Source organism: Lynx rufus, unplaced genomic scaffold (genome assembly GCF_022079265.1).
Source record: "Lynx rufus isolate CCGP_SWC_20201006 ecotype Redwood Valley unplaced genomic scaffold, mLynRuf1.p SCAF_13, whole genome shotgun sequence".
Taxonomy (NCBI): Eukaryota; Metazoa; Chordata; class Mammalia; order Carnivora; family Felidae; genus Lynx; species Lynx rufus.
This window is the reverse complement of record NW_025814827.1, coordinates 9,477,323-9,491,863: the sequence shown is the minus strand read 5'-3', so window position 1 is coordinate 9,491,863 and position 14,541 is coordinate 9,477,323. Positions and strand designations below refer to the sequence as shown.

Genomic DNA, 14,541 nt, shown 5'->3' with positions numbered 1-14,541 from the left:
ATTGTTAAGGCACAGACTGAGACAGAAGAGAAAGCAATTAGGAAAATTATAGGAGGCAGCAGAGTCTGACGTCAGTTGAAGGGGAAAGTAGCCATTATGAAAGAAAAGAATCGGGTAAAATGTGCTTTAGGAAAAACTATGAAGGCCAGACTTCTCATTAGCCAGCAAGGAAAGGCAAAGAGAGACCTTTAAAAATCATCAAGGCTCCATATTGTTGCAACTAGTTACAATCTCATAGTGCGATTTCCTGAAAGGTCCTAGAAAGGGGCCTGCTGTCACACACTTTGTAGCAGTTATGAACAGATTATTCCCCAAGTACAAGGGGCCATCTCCACCGGTGTGATACTTAACGCTTAGAACTGTGCAGGCCTAGGGCCAGGCCTTTGTAAGGACCAGTGTGGGGAAATCCTCGTCTGTGATTCTCTGAGCCATCACCCTGCCGCCTCCCCGTGTGAGCGCAGGCAGTGCTTGGTTCAGTCTAAGGGACAGATGGCCGGTTGGGGCGGTACTAGGTTGCCGAGGGAAGAATAACTGGGTTAGGGCAACATAGCGCTGCTTGAACAAGAGGACAGCAATTCTGGTTTGCTTACAACACTTCATTACCTTTTCCTCACACACTCCTCTCTGGTCACCCTTGAAATTCACATTTCCACATGCTCTGGGGTGACTTTTTAGATCACCGTGGAAAAGTTTGAAAGTTGAAGCAGAGGAAATCCAACTCAGTCCTCCTCCTCCTCCTCCTCCCCTAGTTTACTTTCTCCCAGTAGCCATCTGGAATTGGTCACCACAGCTTCATCTTAAAATAACTGGGGGGGGATGTGCAGGGAGAAAACACGGTCTGTGCCTGCCCCCAGAAGACCTCATGATGCAGTAAGACACATCTGCACAAAAGAACAGGAAGAAGCTGGCAGCAAGGGGAGACAGAACATGGAAAAGTGTTTTATGAAGGCCAAGGAGGAACCCCCAGCTTGTATGTTCTACGGGCTGAACACAAAGACCACTTTATCAATCCCAGCGGCACAGCCCGTGAACCATTCCCACCCATTTGGGGGGAGAGGGACTTCTTTGAATTCCATTACTATTACTTATTTATTCAAAACCACAGTTCTAGATCTACATTTAAGCCAGGGTTCTCTATAGGGAGGTGATTTTGGCCCTCCTGGGGACACGCCAACACCTGGAGACATTTTTGGTTGTACCAGGTTGGGATGCTGGCATCCCAGCACTAGATGCTACTGGCATCTAGTGGGCATTGGCCAGGAATATTGTGAAACATCCTACAGTGCATACGAGAGCACGTGTACAACAAAGGATTACCCGGCTGAAAATGTCAACAGTGTGAAGGCTCGGAAACCCTGATCTAAAAGGAACTTGTGGAATGGACATGGCTGTGTTTATGAAACAAAATGCAAGTTCTGGAATGCAAAGTTGGTTTTATTCTTTCTCCCAGAACGGAAACTCGCCATTACAGCCAGGCATCACATAAAATCTATCTCTGATAAGATCGATCTCAAACATCTTAGTTATTTCAACCATAAGAATTTTTTGGTCATTAACCTTAGATGTTTTGAAAATTATTTATGAATGGTGGTTTTCTGGGAAAAAAAGAAGACATAAGCCTAGACAGGCCAATTAGGAGAGTACTTGTCACATTCAAGTAATAATTTTTCATTAACAAATTAGCATCAAGTCAGTGTCACAAAAAGATGTCAATGTCTGCTCAGGATGACGACAGTATCTGCGGCAGATGCTGACTTATCTGAAAGAAGGTAAACATGTCTGAGATGAATTTTCCCAAACACAGTAAGTTTAATGAAGAACATCTACTCTGTATCCCCTGCATTCAAATATGAAAATAAGCTTGGTCCATTGGAGAGCATCATAAAGCTAACACATCCAATGTCCCAGCACTTAAAAGGTCCTTCAGGAAGGGTTAAGACCATGATTGGGCAACACCTGGTCAAAGGACTACAGAAAAAGAACACTATAGCACTGTGGACTTCATCAAAATTAAAAATTGTTGCATTTCAAAAGATACCATCAAGAAAACCCAAAGACAAGCCACAAAACAGGAGAAAATACATGTGAATGATATGTGTGACCATTTCCAGAATATTTAAAGAACTCTTACAACTCAATAATAAGATGAAAAAAAACCAACTTAAAAATGGGAAGAAGAGAGGCACCTGGGTGGCTCAGTCGGTTAAGCGTCCAACTTTGGCTCAGGTCATGATCTCACGGTTTGTGGTTTTGAGCCCCGCGTCAGGCTCTGGGCTGACAGCTCAGAGTCTGGAGCCTGCTTCAGATTCTCTGTCTCCCTCTCTCTCTGCCCTTCCCCTGCTTGTGCTTTGTCTTTGTCTCTCAAAAATAAATAAATGTAAAAGAAAAAAAATTGGAAGAAGAACTGAATGGACCTTTCACCAAAGAAGACATAGGAATGGACTATATGCACCTGGAAAGAATCTCAGCATCATTAGCCATTAGGGAAAGGCAAATCAAAACCACAGTGAAATACCACCTCACACCCACTAGGATGGCTATAATGGAAAATACAGGCAATAACAAGTGTTGCTGAAGAGGAGGAGAAACTGGAATCCACATACATTGCTGATGGGAACACAAAATGGTGCCATCACTCTGGAAAACAGTTTGGCAGTTTCTTCAAATAGCACAGTAGCTTCTTTGAATGTGCATAAGTGCATTACTCATAGTAGCCCCAAAGTGGAAACAACCCAAATGTCCATCAACTGATGAATGGTTAAAGTGTGGTATGCCCATACAATGGAATATGAAGTACATGCTATAGTATAGATGCATCTCGAAAACATTAGGCTGAGTAAAAGAAGGCCAATACAAGAGAGTATATACTATAGGATTCCTTTGAAATAAAATGTCCGCATAAGGCAAATCTATAAAGACAAAGTACCTTAGGGTTGCCTAGAGCTGGGGGCAAGAATGGGGAGTGATTGCAAATAGTCACAAGCTTTCCTTCTAGGGGATAGAAATGTTTTCCACCAAAAGTAAGTGGATCTTATATTTAAACTATATCCAAATGAAGCTGCTAAAAAACCAAAAAAATCATGGAAGCTGGAAGATAATGTCCTCATTTTACAGATGAGGTAAGTGACTGAGGCACATGATGTTTTAGAGACTTAGAACGATGATGGCACAGGTAGAGAGACTGAATATTTGTAGGAGGAAAGTTAACTTGCTTCAAGTCAAAACAGCCAGGAAAAGGTAGACCTCAGTGCTCAATTCGTAAAAAGTTTTCCCCCACGAAACCCATGAATGACCCCAGGAGAATGCAGACAGAATGGTAATTTTCTTGGTTTATTACCGGTTGATCACATGTTCCTGCTGTGAGCATACAGATTTTGATCCAAGGACAGTAACATGTTTCCCCATGTCTGTGTAGAACCAGCCTTCAGGTCAGTGTGGAAAATGAAACCCTGAAGAGGGTATTTGCTACTGAGCCTACAACATCACACAGGCTCTTTAAGAGTTTGACAACTGTCCTCTTTGTCTTAACCTACGTCAATCCTGCTTTTTGGATAAGTAATTATTAGAGATGTGTCTGTGGTATCTGTGTGCGTTGGCTCCAACACAAATACAATGTCACGTCCAGATTATCATTCTCGCCAGACACACTCAAAACAATTTTTATACCTTAACCTTTTGAAAAATGGGTCTATATCAGATTTCATTATTATGAAGTGTCACTATTTGTTGAGGAATTATAGAGGGCAAGCTTAAACCAAATGACCACTACGTAGTTTCTAGATGTTTTTACTTTTGTGCACAAAAACAAGCAGTTGGATGGCCCAGAAATAAGGGTCTGAGTCTAGATACTCTTAGAATTGTCCAGGATGATACAATGCTCTCTGCGTCATAAATGGTTCTGTGCAACATGGGTTAATGCACAATATTTTTCCACTGGTGCTTCTCCTCATACTCTCCACCCTCTTTCCAGGAATGCCATTTATTGGGAAGGCAAACACCTTACAATCATTTCATCATCAACAATAACCTTATACAAAAAGTCAAATTCCCGACTCCACTAGGAAACGAACTGAACACCAATAAAAATGTCTTCATTTAGGGGCACCTGGGTGGCGCAGTCGGTTAAGCGTCCGACTTCAGCCGGGTCACGATCTCGCGGTCCGTGAGTTCGAGGCCCACGTCAGGCTCTGGGCTGATGGCTCAGAGCCTGGAGACTGTTTCCGATTCTGTGTCTCCCTCTCTCTCTGCCCCTCCCCCGTTCATGCTCTGTCTCTCTCTGTCCCAAAAATAAATAAACGTTGAAAAAAAAAAAATGTCTTCATTTAATCATTTAACCTGTCACAGTTCATCTACTAATGCTCTAAACTACCACGAAAGAAAAGTGTACACTTAATTTGAACCATAAAAGTTCTCATCTTTGTAGAAAAATCTTTCACTGTAATTTTTCCTATCCCTACCTCCACCTTGAATACACACAGTTCTGGCTGCCAAGAAATTCATCATGTTTCATGTATACAGAAGAATTAGAACTGAATCTTGGCTCTCCAACATGCAAGGCTGAACAACCTTAGAAGATCACAACTTCTTTGAGCTTGCATTTCCCTCTCTCTCTCTCTCTCACTCACACAAACACACACACACACACACACACACGCGCACGCGCTCATACTAGAAGATAACATGGGCATGTTTTGTAAGTTCCTTTGGGTCTGGACAAAATATGAACTTGTATTTAATCTTTCTTCCTCCTTAGGTTGATGACTTAACATCCCTCTTTTAATAACAATAAAAATCCTAAGCCCTCTATTAATGTTAATTGAAAATTTAAAAATATATTAAGAATCATAGCTAAAAACACTCCTCTACCCCCATTACCAGTAGAAATCGCTGCTTAGGCTGACCACCTACTGAATCACTCTGATGACAACCTTAGCCTGTTGGTGGAAGATCTTGTTAGTCCAATCTTTCTTCCTTTGAAGAAAATAAAGCCTTGGAAATACACAAAGGCAGAGCTGTCCTACCACAAAAAAACAAGCGACATTGCTTAAGCAAAAATTATTATTTATTCCCAGAGTGAAAAAGAAAAAAAAAAAAGGTTCCACTCAGAATAACAAAGCAGCTATAGAAAAAAAATGCAAATTAAAAGACCCAAGCTCTTATCCTCTTCTGTTGCTGGACAATATTAGCTAAGCTGTATAATAAGCCCCTACCTTTGAAATAACATCTCCTTAGTAAACTACTTTAGGATCCTTTTGTAACTATTGGGGTCTAAGAGACCTAGACACAAACTCCCAGTCTTGAAGGAGAATGAATGTTTCCCAAAGAAGCAATGTCATAAATGATGGCTGGCTTTGCCTGTGTAATTCCCCAAAGCCTAGTTTACCCATCATATAGTTGAGCTAACTGGTTCTTCAGCTTTAGAAACCTTTAGAAACTTGGGGCTGGAGCATTGTTTCCATGGGTAAGTTTGGAATCTGAATTCCAAACACAAAAAGTTCAAAAGTGGAGTGTCTACTGCAACCTTAAAAATGCAACATGGATGGACCTAGAAGGAAGGCATCATGCTAAGAGAAATAAGTCCGAGAAAGACAAATACCTTACGATTTCACTTCTACGAGGAATCTAAAAAATAAAACAGACAACAAAAACTCATATATATGAGAACAATTTGGTGGTTGCCAGAGGGGAGGGTGTTGAGGGCATAGGCGAAATAGGGGAAGGAGATGAAGAAGTACACACTTCTGGCTATAAAAGTAAATCACGGGGATAGAAAGTACAGCAGAGGGAACATAGTCAGTGATACGGTAATCATTTTTTATGGTGACAGATGGTAACTACACTATCGTGGTGAGAATTTCGTAATGTTTATAACTGCCAAATCACTATGTCATACACCTGAAACTAATACATGTCAACTATACTTCAATTTAAAAAAAAACAAAAACAAAAACAAAAAAACCTCAATCCTGGGGAAATTAGGATAGCTGACTGCCCTAAAGGGAGACCCAAATCTTCTCAGCTGGGCATAAGTCTTCCCATCTATGAGGAAAAAAATGTATTTTGTTTAAAAGCTACCATTTCACCTCTCCCTGGCCCAGGGAGGTTTCTCTAGGAAGGAGGGCCCTCCTTATCTGCAAATCCCTGGAAGACAGCAAAACATAACAATGGCTGTGCTCATTTTCCATTTCCCCGGGGAGCTGTGGAAACCAGGTGACCAGGACCTGGGGCCGAGCCTTAGTTAAATCCTGGAAAAATGTACAAAGGTCCTGTGTGGAATTGCTAAATTCAAATTAGTGAGAAGTTTTAGCTCTGTTTCAAGCATTGTTCTCCTACAAAAGCAAATGACCACGGGCTAAATCCTATTATCCCTTCAGCCTTTCAAAGAGAACCCCCATAGCTCAGCGGCTGCCTCTCTGGTGCCTTTGCTGTTTTGAGTTCCCCTATCTTGAGTTAATTGCGAGCAGGCCTGCTTAACAGGCTGCTCCTAAAGCCAGACTGCCTCTGTTCAAAACCTGGCTCAGCTATTTGGCCTGGAGCAAATTACTTAATTTCTCCGTGTTGCAATTTCTTTGCAAAATGAGAATAATGATGGGAACAATAGCACAAAAATGTTGTAATAGTTAAGCAGATTAGTACGCGGTGAGTGCTCAGAATACAGGTTGTCAAACTTTTTCAATAAAGGATTGGATAGTAAATATTTTAGGCTGGGGGCCATACTGTCTGTGGTGCAACTGTTCAACTCTGGAAAGTATTTATAGACAAAATGTAAACAAACGGTCACGGCTGTGGGCCAATAAAACTTTATACAAAAACAGGACCAGGGACCAAAGACTGGAACCAGCCCAGATGTGCTTCCATAGCTAAACAGTTAAACTGTGGCACATCCTTACCATGGAATGCTGTTCAGCAATAAAAAGGTATGGATTATTGACACATACACTCCAGATGACTCTCTAGGGAATTCTGTTGAGCAGAAAAAAAAATCTCCAAAAGTAATCTACTATAGAGCTCCAATTGTATTTTTGAAATGACAACATTTTAGAAATGGAAGACGGGTTAGTGGTTTTCAGGGGTTAGGGATGAAGACTGGGGGCATAACCTGGGAGAGAGGTGGGTGCGGTTATAAAAGGGCAACACACTGGATCCCTGCGGTGTTGAAACTATTCAGTATCTTGATTGCAGTAGATACACAAACCACAGGTGACAAAGTTGTACAGAATACATACACAAGCACAAACGCATAAAAGTCAAACTGGGGAAATCTGAGTAAGATTGGTGGATTGTATTAATGTCAATAAACTAAATATGATATTATAGCACAAAATACATGGGGCAGTTTTCCAAAACACGCACACACACAAATTAAGAATGCAGAAGTAAGAAGCACCATATAATCTAACATAAAAATAAGTAACATGGTAACACAGGATTTTACATCTAGAGGAATGGTAGAGATGATCTCAAACAATTTCCTATTTTTAATGTTAATCCTACATAGGAGTGACTAATAAATAATATGCCTCTATTTTGAGTTCACTCAACTGAGCAAATAAAAATTCAGACACCGTTCAAACTATCGGGCACACATAATGTTTGGGTTTTTTTTGTTTTGTTCTGTTTTTTATTTTTTTGAGAGAGAGTGCAAGTGCGGGAGGGGTAGAGAGAGGGGGACAGAGGATCCAACGTGGGCTCTGCCCTGACAGGCTGACAGCAACCAGCCCTTTGTGGGGCTCATATGACCTGACACTCAACTGACTGAGCCACTCTGGTGCCCCCATAATGCTCTTTTTAAATATAGGTCCTCCAAACAAAGATATTTTTCTCCTCACTCAGAATTAAGACTTCAACCCTCCTAAATGGAAATCCAAAGATATTTTAAAACTTTCCTTTAGGAGTTAATCTTCTCTATCGTTTCTTATACCAATGCCACCACCTTAAATAGTTCTGATTGCTAAGGAATTCCAACACATTTCATTCACATGATCCATGCATAAAAGTCCGGAATGTGATCGTATGCTCCCACACTTAGTACTTGAGCGCTTTGGGCAAGCCAGCCAGTATTTTTTCTAAGCCACAATTTCTGCATTTATAAAATGGGGATAACCTGAATTCATGACTTCACAGATACAAGAACCAAATTAAAAGGTGTGAAAACACATTGGAGAAGAGTTCTGAGGGGCACCTGGGTGGCTCAGTCGGTTGAGGGTCCGACTTCAGCTCAGGTCATGATCTCACAGTTTGTGAGTTCAAGCCCCGCGTCAGGCTCTGTGCTGGCAGCTCGGAGCCTGGAGCCTGCTTCAGATTTTGTGTCTCCCTCTCTCTCTGCCCCTCCCCTGCTCATGCTCTGTCTCTCTCTCTCCTTCAAAAATAAATAAACATTAAAAAAAAATTTTTTTTAAAGAGAAGAGTTCAAATGATTATGATTGTAAGATCTCCAAATTCCCACATTCCACTAAAAGTAAGAATTCTGTTCTGAGTGTTCAGATGTAGAACCTGAATGGCTTACAGTTGCTGAGTTGACATTACACGCTTCCAAAAAAAAAAAAAAAAAAAAAAAATCAAACAAGTCTCCGGAGACTTTTCTACCTAAAGCTCCTTCTAGGAGTGGAAAAAAGTATTAAGGTTCGTCAAAAAATTAAAAATAGAATTACCATAAAATCCAGTAATTCCACTACTGGATATTTACCCAAAGAAAACAAAAACACTAATCCAAAAGGACATATGTACCCCTATGTTTATTGTAGCATTAACAATAGCCAAACCACGGAAGCAGCCTAAGTGCCCTTCAACTGATGAATGGGTAAAGAAGATGTGTGAATATATATACAATGGAATGAAAACAAAGAATGAAAATAAAAAGAATGAAAAAAAAGAATGAAATAAAAAAAGAATGAAATCTTGCCATTTGCGACAATATGGATGAATCTAGAGGGTATAATGCTAAGTAAAATAAGTCAGAGAAAGAAAGTCCATATGATTTCACTCACAGGTGGAATTTAAGAAAACAAGCACTAAGAAAAAAAAAAGGCAAACCAAAAAACAGACTCCTATATCAAGAACAGATGCTTCCAGAGGGGAGGCAGATGGGGGGCGGGGATGGGTGAAACAGGTGAAGGGGATTAAGAGCACACTTACCATGATGAGCACAGTGTGATGTACAGAAGGGCTGAATCACTATATTGTACACCTGGAACTAATATAACACTGTATGTTAACTGTCCTGGAGTTAAAATAAAAACTAAAGTTCCTTCTAAGAAAGTAGAGTAAAATGTTAAAACTTCGGTCTCTACATTTTAATATTTTCACAAGTGGAACACACACTTTCACTGCATCCCTCTTGAGAGCAGGAATAGTAGGTTAATTGTCATTTTAGCTACAGTAACTGGTACAAAAGAGATGAGCTGTGCTTTGTATCAGGCTATACTTTTCCAGAATGAAAGTAAAATCTTCATATAAATATATATGAGGTGGAAAGAGGTCTGGCCCTGGAGTACAGACACGGGCTCTCACAGCACATACAGCCTTGCCTTCAAGCATCCTGAGACTTCATTTCCCTTTAAAGGTCTACAATGTGGGGTGTCTGGGTGGCTCAGTTGGTTGAATGTCCAACTTCAGCTCAGGTCATGATCCCGCTGCTTGGGTGTTTGGTGGTTCGAGCCCCCATGTGGGGCTCTGTGCTGACAGCTCAGAGCCTGGAGCCTGCTTTGGGTTCTGTGTCTCCCTCCCTCTCTGCTCCTCCCCTGGTGGTGCTCAGTCTCTCTCTCTCTCTCTCTCAAAATAAACAAACATTAAAAAAGAATTTTTTTTAAAGTCTACAATGTAAGTCTGTAATGCCCTTTTATCTGATATCAGACACCCACCCAGAATACTGAAAATAAGGCCTTTGAGTGACAAAATGAAAAAAAGTTTTCCACAAAATCCATGCATGCACTTTATCCATAGCAGAGGCCTACTGATTTTTATTTCATGTGTATTTATAACAAACTTGGTTATCTGGTTATGAAATATTTCCCATTGTTGGTTAAAAGCAGTAAAAGAGATCAGATGTTGAAAGAAAGAGAAACTGGAGAAACCCTAAAGGTTCTTCTTCCTGATGGATGAAATGAAACCAAACCTTCCCCAAAAAGATCAGATTCAATCCAAAATCATTCTACGGCCTAATATCACCGAACACTTGACAAACATCATTGTGGTCGTCTCTCTTGTACCAAAATTAGCCTCAATTCATGATTAATTTAATTCAATCTTATAATAAAACAGAAGGAATGCTCGGCAAATACTGCAGGCTAGTGGTACCCACCATTTCCCTATCAATAACCTGAGAAGAAATGATAAAGCCCTTTTATAGTTCACTTTTCCTTACAAGTAATGTCTTCACTGGCAGTCTTATTTTTTTCTCTACAGAATATTAACGGAATCACAAAGGCTATCTAATTTTTTTTTTTAATGTTTATTTATTTTTGAGACAGAGAGAGACAGAGCATGAACAGGGGAGGGGCAGAGAGAGAGGGAGACACAGAATCGGAAGCAGGCTCCAGGCTCTGAGCCATCAGCCCAGAGCCCGACGCGGGGCTCGAACTCCCAGGTCGCGAGATCCTGACCTGAGCTGAAGTCGGACGCTTAACCGACTGAGCCACCCAGGCGCCCCAAGGCTATCTAATTTTAATCAACACAAAAGTTGGCTTTGAGTTACCTAAGAGGAATTTTACATATAGAAACAAAGTGGATTATTTTACAGAATTCATTTTACCCCCAAGAATGCTACCATACTTTAAAGTACTATAGAGTAACATTTGCCAATTATAGGTAATCAACTCCTTCAAGAAGTGACTGTGTCTGCCAAATCTGATCCTTAAAGCACACAGAGTACCACAGTCATCAGAATATTCACCAAATATTTCAGAGACTGGCTTGGAAATGACTTTTATATATATCAGTAATGGAAATCCAAACGCACGTGATTATTTTGTAAAGTTAAATACATCAAGAATTTTAAGAATCTTGAGCAAATTCTATGTTCACTAGAGGCAATATATGATAGAAAGTAATTTATGATGTGATGTTAAATGAAAATATCAGGATAACATTTATATTAAAATATTATATGTAAAATATAAATATAAATAATATACATTTTATATATTGAATGTATTAATTTTATGTGCATATACAATCCCAGACTTCAAGCTATACTATAAAGCTGTAATCATCAAGACAGTATGGTAATGGCACAAGAACAGACACTCAGATCAATGGAACAGAATAGAGAACCCAGAAATGGACCCACAAACGTATGGCCAACTAATCTTTGACAAAGCAGAAAAGAATATCCAATGGAATAAAGACAGTCTGTTCACCAAGTGGTGCTGGGAAAACTGGATGGCGACATGCAGAAGAATGAACCTGGACCACTTTCTTACACCATACACAAAAATAAACTCAAAATGGATGAAAGACCTCAATATAAGACAGGGAGCCATCAAAATCCTCGAGGAGAAAGCAAGCCAAAACCTCTTTGATCTTGGCCGCAGCAAATTCATACTCAACACGTCTCCGGAGGCAAGGGAAACAAAAGCAAAAATGAACTACTGGGACCCCATCAAAATAAAAAGCTTCTGCACAGCGAAGGAAGCAATCAGCAAAACTAAAAGGCAGCCAAAGGAATGGGAGAAGATATTTGCAAACAACATACTAGATAAAGCGTTAGTATCCAAAATCTGTAAAGAACTTATCAAACTCAACACCCAAAAAACAAATAATCCAGTGAAGAAATGGGCAAAAGACATGAAGAGACACTTCTCCAAAGAAGACATCCAGATGGCCAACCAACACATGAAAAAATGCTCAACATCACTCATCATCAGAGAAATACAAATCAAAACCACAAGGAGATACCACCTCGCACCTGTCAGAATGGCTAACATGAACAACTCAGGCAACAAACAGATGTTGGCGAGGATGCGGAGAAAGAGGATCTCTTTTGCACTGTTGGTGGGAATGCAAGCTGGTGCAGCCACTCTGGAAGACAGGATGGAGGTTCCTCAAAAAACTAAAAATAGAACTACCCTACGACCCAGCAATTGCACTACTAGGCATTTATCCATGGGACACAGGTGTGCTGTTTCGAAGGGACACATGCACCCCCATGTTTATAGCAGCACTATCAACAATAGCCAAAGTATGGAAAGAGCCCAAATGTCCATCGATGGATGAATGCATAAAGGTTCTTTTATCCAGAAGATGTGGTGTGTGTGTGTATATATATATATATATATACACACACACATATATACAATGGAGTATTACTCGGCAATCAAAAAGAATGAAATCTTGCCATTTGCAACTACGTGAATGGAACTGGAGGGTATTATGCTAGGTGAAATTAGTCAGAGAAAGACAAAAATCATAGGACTTCACTCATATGAGGACTTCAAGAGACAAAACAGATGAACATAAGGGAAGGGAAACAAAAATAACATAAAAACAGGGAGGGGAAAGAAACAGAAGAGACTCATAAATATGGAGAACAAACTCAGGGTTGCTGGAGGGGTTGTGGGAGGGGAGATGGGCTAAATGGGTAAGGGGCACTAAGGAATCTATTCCTGAAATCATTGTTGCACTATATGCTAACTTGGATGTAAATTTTTAAAAATTAAAAAAAAAAGAAAAAATCAGGATAAAATTTATATTAAAAATATTATATGTAAAATATAAACATAAATTATATACATTTTATATATTGCATATATTAATTATATGTGCATATATTTAATTTTATTTAAATATTTTAACGTTTAATTTACATATATTTAAATTTTTATATACAAAATATGAACATGTAAATTATGTATAAAACATAAAAATTATAGATAAAATGTCAGGAATTGTATCAGGAATTATAAATATCAGGAATAAAATTATATGTGAAATATAATTACCATTTTTCTTTTTATTGTTTTTTTTTTTTTAATTTTTAAAAAAAATTTTTTTTTTCAACGTTTATTTATTTTTGGGACAGAGAGAGACAGAGCACGAACGGGGGAGGGGCAGAGAGAGAGGGAGACACAGAATCAGAAACAGGCTCCAGGCTCCGAGCCATCAGCCCAGAGCCCGATGCGGGGCTCGAACCCACGGACCGCGAGATCGTGACCTGGCTGAAGTCGGACGCTTAACCGACTGCGCCACCCAGGCGCCCCACCATTTTTCTTTTTAAACGTAAGTATTGGAAAAAAGACTGGAAGGAAATGCACAGAAATGTTAACAGTACTTGTGTCTGGCTGATGAGACCATGGATGACATTCTCTTTTCTCCATATGCTAAATCTTACTTAATGAGTATGCACTAAAGAAAAAGAAGTATGCACTATTTTTTTTACAATGAAACAATTTTTAAAAAAGAAAAGAAAGGGAATAAATGGAAGGAGCACTGTTAAGGGGTAGGAAACGGCATAGAGTATAACAGTAAGTGTTATAATTAAACTTTTACCCTGGCAAAGAACTTTTTAAGTGGTCACAAACGGCAACTAAGTTATAGAATATTTGTTGTTGGAGGGGCATCCTGCCTAATTCTGTCATTTGACAGGTACAGAAAAAACATATATATAATTGTGTGATGCTTCACAATTGACACAGTGCTTTCAAATGGCACCTGTCCTTCAAATAATCCTGTGAGATAGGCTCATATGCACCATTTGTAGGCCCAGGAAACTGAGGGTTCCCAAGATAATGTGCTTTGATAATAATGACTGCCATTATCTAACGTTTACCAAATGCCAACCTCTGGGGTAAGCACAATTCTGCGAAAATCATCACCATTTTACAGATTCGAAAACTGAAGGGTGAAGGTTAAGTGTTAAGGTTAAGCTATCACACAGCTGAGATCCACTCATTTAAAATAGGAGTCTTGGTTACAATCAACTTCACAGAATCATTTACTCAAAATGCTGAGCCTATGACCCAGTCCCATGCTCTTTCTACTACACTGGTCTCGCCTAAGGTTTCTTTTAAGTCGTTCAGTTTGACAGCCACTGTGAAGCTCCAGAGGCAAAGAAACTAGGCCAGTAACACCCCAAAGCCAATGTTGGATAACAACCTACAGTAAATAACTAGAGTGGAGGAGACAAGGCGAACTCACATACAACAAGGAGGAGCCAAAAGGAAACCTCTCTACCTCAGGAGCAGGGATAGCAACAGACACCCCAATTCCTGCACCTTATACCCGCGTGAGTGGGTACAATTTCCAGAGCGCCTTGCGGTTCATCTCAAAGGTTCCCGCAACAATCCGTGGACTGGGCGGGGCAGAGATGAGTCCCACTTTGCTGAAAAAGCTGGAAGAAATGCAATAGCGCGCCTGGCGGGCAGAAAAGCAATGAGTGTGAGAGCCAAGGGAAGACACCTGCGGGGCCTGGGCACCCGGACCGTGTCTGAGCTGCACCCGTGGAGCCTCTGGCCACCGCCGAGTGGAGGAAGAGCTCAGGGCCCGCGGCGGCGACAAAGGCACAGAGGGAGACCACGATTCCGAGGCTGCCGCCCGCCGAGGCTC

General features: G+C 40.3%; 1 protein-coding gene across 1 annotated transcript in view; it reads right to left on the bottom strand.

The window, feature by feature from the left end:
• AAGAB (alpha and gamma adaptin binding protein) overlaps positions 1–14,541 on the bottom strand; it is a 54,668-nt gene that overhangs the window by 39,997 nt on the left and 130 nt on the right. The window lies entirely within an intron of this gene.